This window comes from Capra hircus, chromosome 25 (assembly GCF_001704415.2).
Source record: "Capra hircus breed San Clemente chromosome 25, ASM170441v1, whole genome shotgun sequence".
NCBI classification, from domain to species: Eukaryota; Metazoa; Chordata; class Mammalia; order Artiodactyla; family Bovidae; genus Capra; species Capra hircus.
Genome location: NC_030832.1, coordinates 28,888,102 through 28,903,335, shown reverse-complemented (window position 1 = coordinate 28,903,335; position 15,234 = coordinate 28,888,102). Strand labels below are relative to the sequence as shown.

General features: G+C 42.4%; 1 protein-coding gene and 1 non-coding gene across 2 annotated transcripts in view; both read right to left on the bottom strand.

The window, feature by feature from the left end:
• The window catches only part of CALN1 (calneuron 1), a 414,134-nt gene that overhangs the window by 25,095 nt on the left and 373,805 nt on the right, over positions 1-15,234 (bottom strand). The window lies entirely within an intron of this gene.
• On the bottom strand, positions 6,143-6,214 carry TRNAQ-CUG. The gene has a single exon. It is a non-coding gene; the product is annotated as a tRNA-Gln (tRNA).

Here is a 15,234-nt window from a genome sequence, read left to right as displayed (position 1 = left end):
ACCAGCAACTCTCATCTTGCTCTAAGTATGTATCTTGTTCTAACAAGATAAAATGAGCGTTTGCATGTTCAAAGTCATGTTTATGAAGAACAGCTGAGAAAAAGGTGTAACGTTTCCACTTATGTTCTTCCCCTGCAAGGGAGATTAATCTTTCCACTCCATTTCTATCAGATTTGGTTCTATCACTTTTTTGGCCAATGAAATGAGAGTAGAACTCACATAGGGTATTATCGATTAGACACTTTAAGAGCCATCATGTGGTTCTAGTCTGTGACCTTTTCCTTCTTCGATGAGAACAGCATGCCCTAAAAAGAACAGGTCCCAGAATGAGGATAAAGTGGAGAAGACAGCCATAAAGGAAAAGTAATGTGAGTAAGAAATGTCCTTTGTCATTATTAGCCACAGAGGTTTGGGGCTTCTTTATTACTATGGTATAACTTGGTTTGAGTCAACAGTATAGAAATTGGTACATAGAAATAAGAAGCTACCATAACAAAAATTCTAAAATATGATGTGTAGATTCCCGGGTCAGGCAGGCAGTAGAAAATAAGAAAACAGTATTGGGGGCTTCCCTGGTGGTCCAGTGGTGAAGAATCTGCCTTGCAATGCAGGGGACACCAGTCTGATCCCTGGTCCAGGAAGATCCCACATGCCTCGGGGCAACTAAGCCCATATTCCACACCTGGAGAGTAGCCCCTGCTCTCTGTAACTATAGAAAGCCTGCACACAGTGACATAGACCCAGTGCAACCAAAATTGAAAAAAAAGAAAATGGTATTGGTGGCTGGGAAGACCCATGTTACGCAGTAGCAAAACATTTGGTAAAATTGTTGCCCGTGATAACTCAGAGGGTAGAGACATATTGAATGAGTCTGTGGCTTTAGGTAAAAAGTTCGGGAGGCAGCAGGGTCTAGTCGCAAGTTGCAACTGGTTGCTCATCTATAAGAAATAAATGAACTCAGAGTGAAATAAATCAGATGATACCTCATTGTAGTTTTGATTTGCATTTCTCTAATAATTAGTAATGTAGAGCATCTTTTCAGGTGTTTATTGGACATCTTTATGTCTTTCCTGGAGAAATGTCTGTTTAGGTCTTCTGCTCATTTTTTGATTAGGCTCTTTGTTTTCCTGATTTTGAGCTGTATGAGCTCAATATCAAATGGAGATTAACTGTTTGTCATATTGTTTCATTTGCAATTATTTTTTTCCATTCTGAGGATTGTCTTTTAGTCTTGTTTCCTTTGCTGTGCAGAAGCTTTGTCACCTCACACCAGTCAGAATGGCCATCATCAAAAAATCTACAAACAATAAATGCTGGAGAGGATGTGGAGAAAAGGGAACCCTCCTACGCGACTTACACAGTTGTGTCTGAGTCTTCAAGACCCCATGGACTGTGGCCTGCCAGGCTCCTCTGTCCATGGAATGTTCCAGGCAAGAATACTGGATTGGGTAGCCATTCCCTTCTCCAGGGATCTTCCCAGCCCAGAGAATGAACCCAGGTCTCCTGCATTGAAGGCAGATTCTTTACCATCTGAGCCACCAGGGAAGCCCTCCAAAAAGTGAAAGTTGCTCAGTTGTGTCCGGCTCTTTGAGACCCCATGGACTGTGGGCCACCAGGCTCCTCTGTCCATGGAATTCTCCAGGGAAGAATATTGGAGTGGGTAGCCATTCCCTTCTCCAGGAGATCTTGACCCAGGGATCAAAGCCGGTTTTCCTGCATTGCAGGCAGACTCTTTACCACCTGAGCCACCAGCAAGCAGAACTCGGGTCTAATCTAATCAAGTAACATTCTTCACCTCAAGGTCTGTTCAACAGGATTTCAGAACTGCTGAGGCTTTGACTGTTGTGTATCTTCCATTGTTTTGTTCTCTGGATGAGAACGTTCTTGGTGGTTGGCCCAACTCTGCCATTTTATACGTGTGTGTGTATGGTGGCAGGGGAGGGTAATTGGTCTCTGTAAGTTCATATGTCTCCAGATCAAGAGAAGTCATGCACATCTTGAGATTCTAGATCTTGAGTCTTCTGTTGTACTCAGGTGGGACTTCTGAGTGTCTTCCTTGGGGAGGGGATGAATACATTTTGTGGCCTAAGGGAGGGAAGTGAATATTTAGGAGCAAGAGTGTGGGCTGTAACAGGTTATACTATTTCCAATGATTTCTTCCCCTTTCCTGTCAGAGGATGTCTCCTTGCCCATTAGCACCAGGCTTTGGCCAAAAAATGAGAGTGAAATTTGTATACAAAAGTGATGGAATTCCAAGGAAAAGTTTCAAACCCATTAGTGTGTCCTCCCATTTCTCTTCTTCTTCTGCCACAAAAGCACATAAATAGGGGGGTGTTCCTTCATCCTGGCTCCCAGAGTGAATGCAACATGGAGCTAATCCACAAGAGGCGTACAATTTGAGTGAGAAATAAACTCTGGTTGTCAGCCACTACGCCTTTGGGATTTCTGCAGTATAACTCACCCAAGACTGAATACAGAGATCAGTGATTGAAGTTAGACTGGACCATAATGAAAGGAAGTTTGAGACATTTTTTTGAAAATGTCTTTTAAATTGTTTTTTAAGAAAAGACATTTTTTTCTCCCTGATTTCTTTGTAAAGCGATTGCCACTTTCCTTTCAATAATTTAATTGACAAATTAAATTGGGTTACTGGAACTTGCTGGAAACCTAAACGACTCAAGCTCAAAGCCATTTATATGAGTGAGAATAATTGGAGGAGTGTGTGTGTAAGTGGATTTGTTTTCTGCATCACAGTTTAATTGACTGTGAAAGTGAATTCCGAGGTACACTTAGGGTTGACCCATGACATCATCTCCCTTTAGATTTGAGAGGAGAACGTGTGGTTGTTAGCCTGGATGTTGAGAGAAGCCTGGAAAAATGTATGGTGAGGATGATGGACCTCACAGATGGGAAATTTGGGGTCCCTCTGCCACGGTTAGAGACTAAGAGTGACAACATCAAACAGGCTCTGAGAAAATGAGCAGCCAGTTCCTGGAAGACCCGTCGAGGGACTGCAGTGTCTGAAAAATTGTCCCCAGCTGAAATTTGCTGAAATTCAGGTATTAGGTGAAAAGAACTTCAAGGGCTGTAAAAAGAGAAGGAAAAATGGAGATTCCAGAAATCTATAGTTTTCCTTTTATTTGGTTCTCTGGGTCAGGTTGAATGCTAGAATACTGTGATTTAAGCAAAATCAGTTGAGTAGAATTCCACGTTTTCTATATTGTCATAATAGATCTTTTACACGTTTGAAAGAAGTCACTATAAAACAGTATGGGCACAGTGCCAACAAGTACTTTTTCCATCATGGGCAATCCATTTTTCTTGAGTCAATTTTGAAATTATGTCCTTTCTCAGAAAACCAGCAGAAAGGTTTTCATTATTGTTAGCATGGAACCATGCACAAGAGCACCACAATTGTACATTTCTCTCAATATTTCTTATATCTCCTTTTGTACTTTTAGCCCGATTTGTCTTCCTTCTAGGTGTGACTGTTGTTGTTTCTTCTGTTTCTAGTGGATCACGATTCAAGAACGTAACCTGTACATCTGCTATTTTCAGGACTCTAAGGAGCTTCCCAATGTGGTAAAGTCTCTGTAGAGTTAATTACACAAATACAGTGGCCCTTGTTAATTGTATTATGTAGCCTTATAATTATAATCTGTATCTCCTGTAACTTGAATTGTCAAAGACCACGAGTAACGCATTACAGTCCGTGGAAAAGAATCGCATCTCCATATATTGTTTTCTTAGTCCTAATATTTTTTAAATGAGGCTCTTCTTTATAGCAAGATGACTGAGTTCCTCATTCAACAAATGATTATGGAGGCCAGCTCCACACCAGACACTGTGATGGAGACAGAGAGATGAGCAAGACATTGATTCTGCTCTCAAAAGGCAAGCAAACGAGCGATTTCAATTCAGTGGGATAACTGGCTGTGACAAGGGCAGCCCAGGATGGCTTGGAAACCCCTGGGAAGTGTCCATCAAACAGCCATATGCTGAGTTCATCTAAGGACTTGGAGCAGAAGGGTTTCGGGGATGAGGTGAGAGTTGCGGTTGAGGTGCTAGTCAATGCATGCCTGTACGCCATGAGGAGGAGCTTGGTTGCTGCTGTTGCTTCTATGCAAGTATAGTTGATTTACAGTGTTGTGTTAGTTCCCGGTGTAGGGCAAAGTGATGTAGTTATACACACACACATACATATACATATACATATGTGTGAGTGTGTATATATATATATATATGTTCTTTTTCAGATCCTTTTCATTATAGGTTATTATAAGATATTGAATATAGTTCCTTGTGCTATACAGGACGTCCTTGTTGTTTATTTTATATATAGTAGTATGCATCTGTAATTCCAAATCCCTAATTTATCCCTCCTTCCCTCTCCCCTTCCGTAAGTCTAAGTCTGTTTTCAATGTCTGTGAGTCTGTTTCTATTTTGTAAATAAGTTCGTTTGTATCTTTTTTAAAAGATTCTATGTATAAGTGACATCATAGGATATTTGTCTTTCACTGTCTGACTCACTTCACTTAGTAGGATAATCTCTAGGTCCACCCATAGCTTGGTTGGTTGTTTGTCTTCCTGATCCCAGGGATTGAATTTGCATCTCCCAGATTCTTTACTGATGAGCCATTGGGGAAGCTGCCAGGCCCAAGAAGAAGCCACTTCTACCTGAGGCATCACATTAGCAAATCAAAACCTACATAACTTTCATGCCCCTGTAAACACTTCTCTTGACCAGAAACCCAGGATGTCCAGTCAGCCAATTCCCAAATGCCAACCCAACTCTAGGCCTTCTCATCCCAAACAAGACTGACCTTGTGACCCCAGCCAATCAGCTATTTCCTATGTTTCTCTTCCTTGTTCTTTATTCTCATCTTACAAAAGCTTCCTGCCTTCTGCCCCATGGTGTTGTTCTCAGAATGGAGACTGTCTGCTCCATGAAGCGTTAAATAAAGTTTGCTGATATCACCAGAACTGTCTTCTTTAATCATTTTTTAACCATGGGCTATGGTGACAGAGAGCATTCAAGCGCTGTGTAAGAAAGAGGTGGACAAGGTGAGTCGCTGTGTGTGGAAGTTGAAGCTGAATGAACTGGTTAAGATAACACCAGGTTTTATGTTCAGCTGAATGGGAACAAAGGGAGAGCAGTCTTGAAGAGAAAGGTGACATGTGAATTTCTGGATGTGGGCATTGGCAGTTCCAGAGGGACAACCCAACAGAATAGCCCAAGAGGCAGTAGGTCGCACAGATATGGGCTGATGACCTGAAAGTTATTCGCATACAGATGAAAATAAAAGTCATCAGAAAGGATGGTAACACCTGGGAACAGTGTACTGAATTCGAAAAAGCCCAGGCATTGGGAGGATATCAAGATAAACAGATGGGCAGCCTCCATTACAGAATGGGCAAAGTGTACATGACATTAGGAATTATAATAAGTATATATTTTGGTCTTCTGTCCATTGTTCCTGACTCTGAGCTCCTCAGACCCTTGGAATTTCTTAAGTGAGGAGAGCAATGGAGTCTCTTTGTTATCATATTCTCTTGTCCTCAGTTCCTGAGAACCATAAGCGGGTATCTGGTTATTCGTAACAAGCCCCTGTCATCCACAACAGAGTTTATGTTACTGAGGTGACTTTTGGAAACCCTCTTCCCTGGTGCCTCAGATGGTAAAGAATCTGCCTGCAGTGTGGGAGACCCAGGTTCAATCCCTGGTTCAGGAAGATCCCCTGAAGAAGGGAATGGCAACCCACACCCATTCTTCCCTGGAGAATTCCATCGACAGAGGAGCCTGGTGGGCTACAGTCTGTGGGTTGCAGAGTTGCACATGACTGAGCAAATCTCTGACAGACAGACGAAAGATGGAGATGGTCACCAGGAGAATCAGTCATAAATAGCTGGAACTCTCAGTCTTATCTCCTGCTATGCAGGGAGTGGAGAAGGGCTGGATGTTGAATCACTCACTCATGGCCAGAGATTTAATCAATCATGTTTATGTCATGAAAAGTGAAGTTGCTCAGTCGTGTCCGACTCTTTGCGACCCCGTGGACTGTAGCCTGCCAGGCTTCTCTGTCCATGGGATTCTCTAGGCAAGAATACTGGAGTGGGTTACCATTTCCTTCTCCAGGGGATCTTCCCAACCCAGGGATCGAACCTGGGTCTCCCACATCAGAGGCGGATGCTTTAACCTCTGAGCCACCAGGGAAGCCAAGGTTTTATGTCATGAAACCTCATAATAATTCAAAAGGAGGGGGTTCAGAGAGCTTCTCATTTAGTAAACCAGAATGCATCCATGCTCTGCCATGCCAGGCCCCCAGCTCCATGAGGTAGATGCCTCTTTGTTCCATATATCACCCTATGAATCAGGCCATCCATTTGTATCCTTTAACACCCTGTAATAAACTGGTAATCTAGCAAGTCATGAGAATCTAGCAATCATGAGAAATGCTGGGCTGGATGAATCACAAGCTGGAATCAAGATTGCCAGGAAAAACATCAACAACCTCAGATATGCAGATGATACCACTCTAACGGCAGAAAGTGAAGGGGAACTAAAAAGCATCTTGATGAGGATGAAAAAGGAAACTGAAAAAGCTGGCTTAAAACTCGATATTCAAAAAACAATGATCATGGCATCCAGTCCCATCACTTCATGGCAAATTGAAGGGGAAAAAGTATAAACAGTGACAAATTTTATTTCCTTGGGCTCCAAAATTATTGGATGGTGGATTAGTGGATGGTGATTGAAACTATGAAATTAAAAGATGCTTGCTCTTTGGAAGGAAAGCTATGACAAACCTAGACAGTGTACTAGAAAACAGAGACACCACTTTGCCAACAAAGGTCCATGTAGTCAAAACTATAGTTTTTCCAGTAGTCATGTACTGATGTGAGAGCTGGACCATAAAGAAGGCTGAGCACTGAAGAATTGATGCTTTCTTATTGTGGTGCTGGAGATGACCCTTGAGAGTCCCTTGGACAGCAAGGAGATCAAACCAGTCCATCCTAAAGGAAATCAACCCTGAATATTCATTGGAAGGACTGATGCTAAAGCTGAAACTCCAATACTTTGGCCACCTGATACTCATTGGAAAAGCCCGATGCTGGTAAAGATTGAGGGCAGGAGGAGACAGAATGAGATGACTGGATGATATCACCGACTCAATGGACATGAGCTTGAGCAAACTCTAGGAGATAGTGAAGGACAGGGAAGCCTGGTGTGCTCCAGTCCACTGGGTCTCAGAGTTGGACACAACTTAGTGACTGAACTACAAGTAAGTAAACTGGTTTCCTGAGTTTTGTGAGCTGCTCTAGCAAATTAATAGAACCAAGGAGTGGGTTGTGGGAACATTTGATTTATAACCAGTCAGTTAGAAGTACAGGTGACATCCTGGACTTGTGACCAACATCTGAGGTAGTGGAGTGGGTGGGCAGTCTTCTGAGATTGAGCTCGTAATTTCTGGAATCTGATACTGTCTTTGGATAGATAGTGTCAGAACTGAGTTGAATGGTAGGACACCCAGCTAATGATGAATTGCTTGGTGGTGGGGAAAAAAATCCACACATTGGAAATGGGTATAGAATTGTGCTGTGCCTGTTCTCAATATACCCAATCTGTTATTAAAAAAATATTTCAGTGCTTTCTGTTTGAAAAAAGTCAATTTTTACATCAACATGGCTATGCTTGTTTTCTCTCTGTGTGCATTTTCTATTAAACGTCTCTCTTCAGTTCAGCTGCTCAATTGTGCCTGACTCCTTGCAAACCCCATGGACTGCAACACACTAGGCTTCCCTGTCCTTTACCATCTCCCAAAGCTTGCCCAAAGTCATACCTATTGAGGCAGTGATGCCATCCAACCATCTCATCCTGTTGTCCCCTTCTCCTCCTGCCTTCAATCTTTCCCAGCATCAGGGTCTTTCCCAGTGAGTTGGCTCTTTGTATCAGGAGGCCAAAGAACTGTAGCTTCAGCATCAGTCCTTCAGTGAATATTCAGAGTTGATTTCCTTTAGGATGGACTGGTTGGATCTCCTTACAGTCCAAGGGACTCTCAAGAGTCTTCTCCAACACCACAGTTCAAAAGCATCAATTCTTCGGCATTCAGCCTTCTTTATGGTCCAGCTCTCACACCCATACATGCCTACTGGAAAAATCATAGCTTTGGCTAGGTGGACGTTTGTTGGCAAAGTAATGCCTGCTTTTTAATACACTGTCTAAGTTTGTCATAGCTTTTCTTCCAAGGAGCAAGCGTCTTTTAATTTCATGGCTGCAGTCACCATCTGCAGTGATTTTGGAGCCCAAGAAAATAAAGTCTGTCACTGTTTCCATTGTTTCTGCATCTGTTTGCCATGAAGTGATGGGACTGGATGCCATGATCTTAGTTTTTTGAATGTTGAGTTTCTTCACTCTCCTCTTTGACTTTCATCAAGAGGCTCTTTAATTCCTCTCTGCTTTCTGCCATAAGGGTGGTGTCATCTGCATACCTGAGGCTATTGAAAGAAATGCCTCTTGTGTTATATTAAACACATTTCTTTATAAAGGTATGATTCTTGGCATAGACAGAACAAATGCATGGATACCAAGGAGGGTGAGATGAATTAGGATATTGGAGTCGACACATGTACACTATTGATACTATGTGTAAAATAGGTAACTAATGAGAACATACTGTGTAACACAGGGATTTCGACTGGGTGCTCTGGTGACTTAACAGGGAAGGAAATCCAAAAAAGAGGGGATACATGTAAATGCACGGGTGATCCATTTTGCTGTACAGCAGAAACTTAACACAATGTTGTAAAACAACTATACGCCAATAAAATTTTTAAAAATTCATGTTCCACGTATTAAATAAGAAACATGTTAACAAAAATAAAACATTTTTTATTTTCATAAAAGCCAGGAAACAATTTACAACCGATGAGGACCACATATAAGGAACACCTAACTTCCTAGGTAACAGGTATTATCCTAAACATTGAAGGACATAAAGACTCATGAGAATTAAGCTGAAAAATAAAAGGCATGACTCTTGGGAGGGATAAATTAGGAGTCTAGGATTAAAATATACACACCACTATATATAAAATAGATCACCGATAAAGACCTACTGTAGAGCGCAAGGAACTATACTCAATATCTTGTAATAACCTATAATGGAACAGAAGCTAAAAAGGAATAAATATATAGTATATATACATATATATATAACCAGTCGTTTACTATACACTTGAAACTGACCCAACATTGCAAATCAACTGTTTCAGGAAAAATGTTTTTAAAACTTCAAAAAAAGGCATGTTTCTTATAGACAATAGAGTTCGATTTAAAAACAAATCTAACTTGAGATTCTTTGCCTTCAATGGTGGAGTCTAGTTACATTTTCATCTATCGTTTAGGCAAGTTTGACTCCACTTTCGTTGCTTTATCTCCTGCTTTCTAGCCTTCATATCTTCCTTATGCTTTCCTCGCCTTTTTGTCTTTAAAAAAAGAAAACCTACAGTGTTCCTCGTTTTGGTTATAGTGGTGGATATCTCTCCATTGATCAAATGTGTTACTTGACTCATAATTTCTTATATTATCAAATTCAAGAAATTGAATTGCATTTTCTCATCTTTCTTTACGTATGATAAGAAAACTCATAAACCTTCATGTTCCTATCTCTTACCTTAACTTTAAAGTCTTTGTAAGTTTAATTTGAGATTTATCATGGCATGTTTTCTACTGTTTTCATCTTGTTCTAGAACAGTATTTGGCACCCACATTTAATTTTATAACAACATTTCTAACAGCCACTGCTGCTTCGTTGTATTTTAATTGACTTCAATGCTCAGTTGCACTTTTCTATGACTTTCTCAACCCCGAGTACCTGATTTCCATCCAATTATCTGCTACAAAACTTAAAAAAAAAGTTTGACAATGAAACATTCGTGAACATTACCTTTTCTGAGTTCTTATAATCTGAAAATACTTAGCTCCATTCTCCAATTACCACGACAGATGACTTAGTCTTGTAGAAAATTCTAGAACTGCATAAAATTTCCCCTCAAGCTCCTTTGGAATATCTCCAGTTCCTGTGTTATTTATTGTGGGGGAGGAGCAAAGAGATTGGCCTAACTGTTCACTTTGAAGATATATATTTTTTTCTACCTAGATACTAGTAGGAATATTTTATTATCTGTGAAACTAAAAATAAATGTTTTCCATACTCTGCTAAATGATGTCTTTGCATTAATCTTGGCTGGAGTTTCGTGAGCAGGCTTTTATTAATAATTTTTACACTCATGTCATTTTCTGCCTCCTGTTTCCTGACAACCACTTTAGATCTTGTCTTTCTCCTGTTCTATCTGATACCTTCCTTTCTCCAGAACACAAATGCTTCTTAGATTTCTATTCTTTGTTTCCAAAGTTTTCATCTTTTCTCTAATAATTTTCATCACTTTGTTTTGAATTTCATATAACTCCTTTTTTTTTTTTTTTTGCACTGTTAATTCTGTTCCTACTATCTCTAGGGGAGATTTTAATTCTGCAGTGTAATTTTGTTTCCTTCCCTAATCTTATTACTTTATATCATTTATTGTATTATGTATTATATTATTATTTTATTTATCCATTCCTTTTGTGCCCCATGCCCCCCATGGTTATGATTGCTGCTGTGAAAAAAAAAAAGATCTAAAAGTCTCTTGCATGACTTTTTTTTAAAAATTGGGGTACAGTTGCTTTACAATGTTGCGTTAGTTTCTGTTGTACAATGTATTGAATCAGTTATGTATATACATATATCTCCTCCCGCTTGAGCCTCCCTCCCACCCCAACCCTATCCCAATAGGGTCCTCTGTGATAACGCAGAGGACCAAGCTGAGATCCCTGTACTATGTACAGCAGCTACCCACTAGCTGTCTGTTTTACACATGGCAGTGCACGTAAATTAATCCCAGTCTCCCAGTTCATCCCACCCCTCCTTGCATCACTTTTAAAGATTAGAATATTAGGGAACACGCGACAGGCCTCCTCTACAATTCTCACTCCTTCTCTGCGCTCTCTTCCTTAGACTTGCTAAACTGATTAATCCAGTGCTATGGTTATTACTGTTTCTAAATACACAAGTGAGAAACTGGTGACCCAAATGCTGGATTTGCCAATGGAGAAAGTGATGAGGATGTTTTGGGGCCCCACTGCCCAGACGGTTGTGGGGATTCTGACTGAGCATCAGGCACTGTGTGTGTGTCCGTGAGCTCAGTGCACAAGTTTTACAGCCATTCCTCAGCTGCAGCTTTGTGATACAGATCATCTCTTGCTCAGGAAGCCTGGTTCTCCTAAAGCAGGAAGATGGCTGTTCATCCCTGATTCATCTAGCCCAGCGATTCTAAAGTGTGTTCCCTGGATCGGCAGTCATCTGGAAACCAGGTGGAAATGCAAACTTCCAGCCCCATCCCTATTCCAGGCTTGAATGTGTTAGGTAGTTAGAAAAGGAAACAGGAGTCCAGAATGGCGGTGGCTAAAAGACAAGGAAGGGAAAAGCCCACAAAAATAGAACAAAAGAAGGTCCAAGGACCAGAGTGAGGACCTCAAGTAGAACAAACACTCCTGTCCAATTTACATAGGGCAGGCCCAGGGGGAGGAAAAAAACATATAAAAAGAGGAGCCAAAAGGCGGGGGCTCTCTCTCTCTCCCATGTGCTGGTGCGCTCCTCCACTCTTTTCTCTTCACGTCTTTGGGTTGGCATGCCCTCAGACTTTGAGGATGGATTCTCCTGCTATCTTCTAAATAAAATAGAGCTGTAACACTGATTTGTCTAAGAGCTATAACACGGTTTGTCCAAGGCCCTAGAGCTGTGATGCACCGAGGGCTTTAATGTCCATCACTCCAAATCTTTACTGTAATGAGACAGAACCGAGGAGCATACACTCGCCTGAAAAATCCTAAAGGAAATCAGTCCAGAGTATTGACTGGAAAGACTGATGCTGAAGCTCCAATACTTGTGGCCACCTGATGCGAAGAGCCAACTCATTGGAAAAGACCCTGATGCTGGGAAAGATTGAAGGCAGGAGGAGAAGGGGACAACAGAGGATGAGATGGTTGGTTGGCATCACCGACTTGATGCACATGGGTTTGAGCAAGCTCCAGGTGATGGTGAAGGACAGGGAAGCCTGGTGCTACAGTTCATGGGGTCGCGAAGAGTTGGATCCAACTGAGTGACTGAACAACAACAAAGCCCCATCCCAGACTTGCTGAATCACAGGCTCTAGGGGTGGTCCCAGGAACCTATATCTGACAAGCTCTCCAGAGGATTCCGATGTTCACTCAAGGTATATAAGTAAATATGTTCACTCAAATATACCTATGTTTGTACAAAGGTATATAAAGTTCTAGTTCAAAAAGGAGACCCTTCTCCCAGCATGTGGCTGCCCACCGTGGTGGTGAAACATCCAAGCCTTCTGTGCTTTCCCCCTCATCGTACACTGGAATCATCATCTCTAAATAGGTGCACTGGGTGATTGCGATGGACATATATACATAATTGATACTGTGTATAAAAGATATAACTAACAAGAACCCCCTGTATAAGCACAGGTAACTCAACTCAGTGCTCTGTGGAGTCCTGAATGGGAAAGAAATCCAAAGAGAAGGGATATACGTGTATGTATCGCTGATCCACTTTGCAGTAAAACCACAACATTGTACAGCAATTATGTTCCAATAAAATTAATTTAAAAACATAAATAGATGCATAAACAGAGGAATTGATGGGTTATAGAAGACAGGCAGCTCCGTGGCTCTAACAAAGATCCTTCTCTCAGAATCCCTTCTGGGGAATTGATATAGATGGTGGGGTGAGTCAAAGGAGTCCCCTGGCCTTTTGGGGGGGTCAACTCTCCTAGTTGGACTCAGAGGAAGGAGCATGCAGTATCGGCTACAAGCTGGACCCTCTGGACGCCCCCCTCCCTCCACCAGTTCAGAGGGTTCGAAGGCGGGCAGCCCTGGAGCCTCAGAACTCTTTATCGCTGCTCTTCCACTGGGAGTTACTTTTGTCTGCTTATCAGCCTCTGCCAGTAGCTGGTGAGGCCTCCGAGAGCATGCACGGTGCCCTACACAGCATTTACACCCCGTCCTCTCACAGAGCCTGGTCCCAGCTGGATGCAGGACATATGCTTGCTGAATGAATAACTGACTCCTCCACTGGCTCCAAAGCAGAGACTTCCCTGCCTGCCTTCGTTCCCCCACCCAGTACCGCCCCCACCACATCCGTGAGAAGCCCAGGAAGAGCTCTCAGTACAATGAAAACTCCCATGATCAGATTCTTTACCTTTTCAAGGTGAAAAAGCTGAGAAATTGCATGCGGTTTCCTGCTGCGAGAGGAACCTCAGGGGGGCCCTGTGCCTCTAGGCAAGTCCTGAATCCTTGATCAGATAAAATGCCCCTGCTGAAAGGATGGCACTTCTGCTCTCTGCTGGGTGCTCTGGTCTCCACACCTTTGCCCCCAGGTCCCACCCCTGCCTCAAGCTGGAGACCTGCACAGCTGGAGGCCACATCTTCCTCGACCAGCTTTTGGATGAATCCTAACTCATCTCAAATTTCACAGAAGGTGTGAAATGAATGTGATGACACAGCCCTTTCTCCTCTGGGGAGAAGGCAGTGGGACAGGCCCACGTCCATTCTTTCCTCTGCTCATCTTCAGTAGGCACCATGCCCCCGAGACAGAGGGCTGCCAGGAAGATCAGTGGGTCAACGCTTCTTAACCAGGGGTGGAAATGGTTACATTTGTCATGGTAGTGACCCCTGTGGTCTGGGGCATCTGGATACGTTCTGGGGCAGAGTCCCACCCACATGGCTCATCCATTTATCTCAGTGCGGCATAGAAGTATCAGTTCAGTTCAGTCACTCAGTCATGTCCAACTCTTTGCAACCCCATGGACTGCAGCATGCCAGGCTTCCCTGTTCATCACCAACTCCCAGAGTTTACTCAAACTCATGCCCATTGAGTCGATGATGCCATCTAACCATCTCATCCCTTGTTGTCCCCTTCTCCTCCTGCCTTCAATCTTTCCCAGCATCAGGGTCTTTTCAAATGAGTCAGCTCTTCACATCAGGTGGCTGAAGTATTGGAGTTTCAGCCTTAACATCAGTCCTTCCAATGAATATTCAGGACTGATTTCCTTTAGGATGGACTGGTTGGATCTCTTTGCAGTCCAAGGGACTCTCAACAGTCTTCTCCAACACCACACTTCAAAAACATCAATTCTTTGGTGCTCAGCCTTCTTTATAGTCCAACTCTCACATCCATACATGAAAATATAGCCATTTACTAAGTGTGCCCTAAACCTCATGTGGCAAGGTCATGCAAGGTCATGCAAGGTCATTAGAGCTACAGAACTTCCTGCCTGCACCTTTGTTTTGTGGTTGGTGCTATGTCATGGGCAACACAGGTTTCTCTGTCTAAGGAGACCTTCCTGGGACTTCTTCATTGGTTCAGTGGTTAAGACTCCACCTTCCAATGCAGGGGATACAGGTTCGATGTCTGGCCGGGGAACTAAGATCCCGTATGAGGTAGCATATGGTCAAAAATTAAAATAATAAATATATAAAAATAATATAAACATAAAATATAATAAAATATTTATATTTATATAAAATATTAATATAAATAATAAAATATAAAACTTGTTTTTTAAAAAGTTTTAAAGTATTTATTTTTTTAAAAAAGAGACACTTCCAGGTGTGTCCCACCATCAGCCTGCCAATGGTACCCAGATGTGAAGTGTAGGCAACACCAGCATAACCAGGGAGACTTCTAAAGTCCTTCCTGCTCCAAGATTTCTTCCATATGAATAATTAAACAGTGAGACTGAAACAAAAGGCTTTAGGAGTCCCTCGCCCCAACCATGAACAAAGAGGCAGGTACACCTGAAGGCTTGAACAAGGTGTGCAGGTTGGGCAAGAAATGGGAGACTGGTAAAAGCACTGGAAACCAACCAACCAACCAACCAACCAACCAACTGTGGGTGTCAGGCTGGGATGGCACCATCTGGACTCAAGCAGGTGTCCCTGCACTTCGGGCAGAGCACATGAGGACACAGAGAGGAGGAGAGCACTGCGCTCTTTAGTTCTGTAAGGTATTGTTCAAATCAGCTCCTGGACTGGGTTGTAACACAGGATTTAGCCTCTGCGAACTCCCCCTGGAATGCAGTGGCGACTCAGAAGAAAGATGAAAACCCAGAGTCACACCC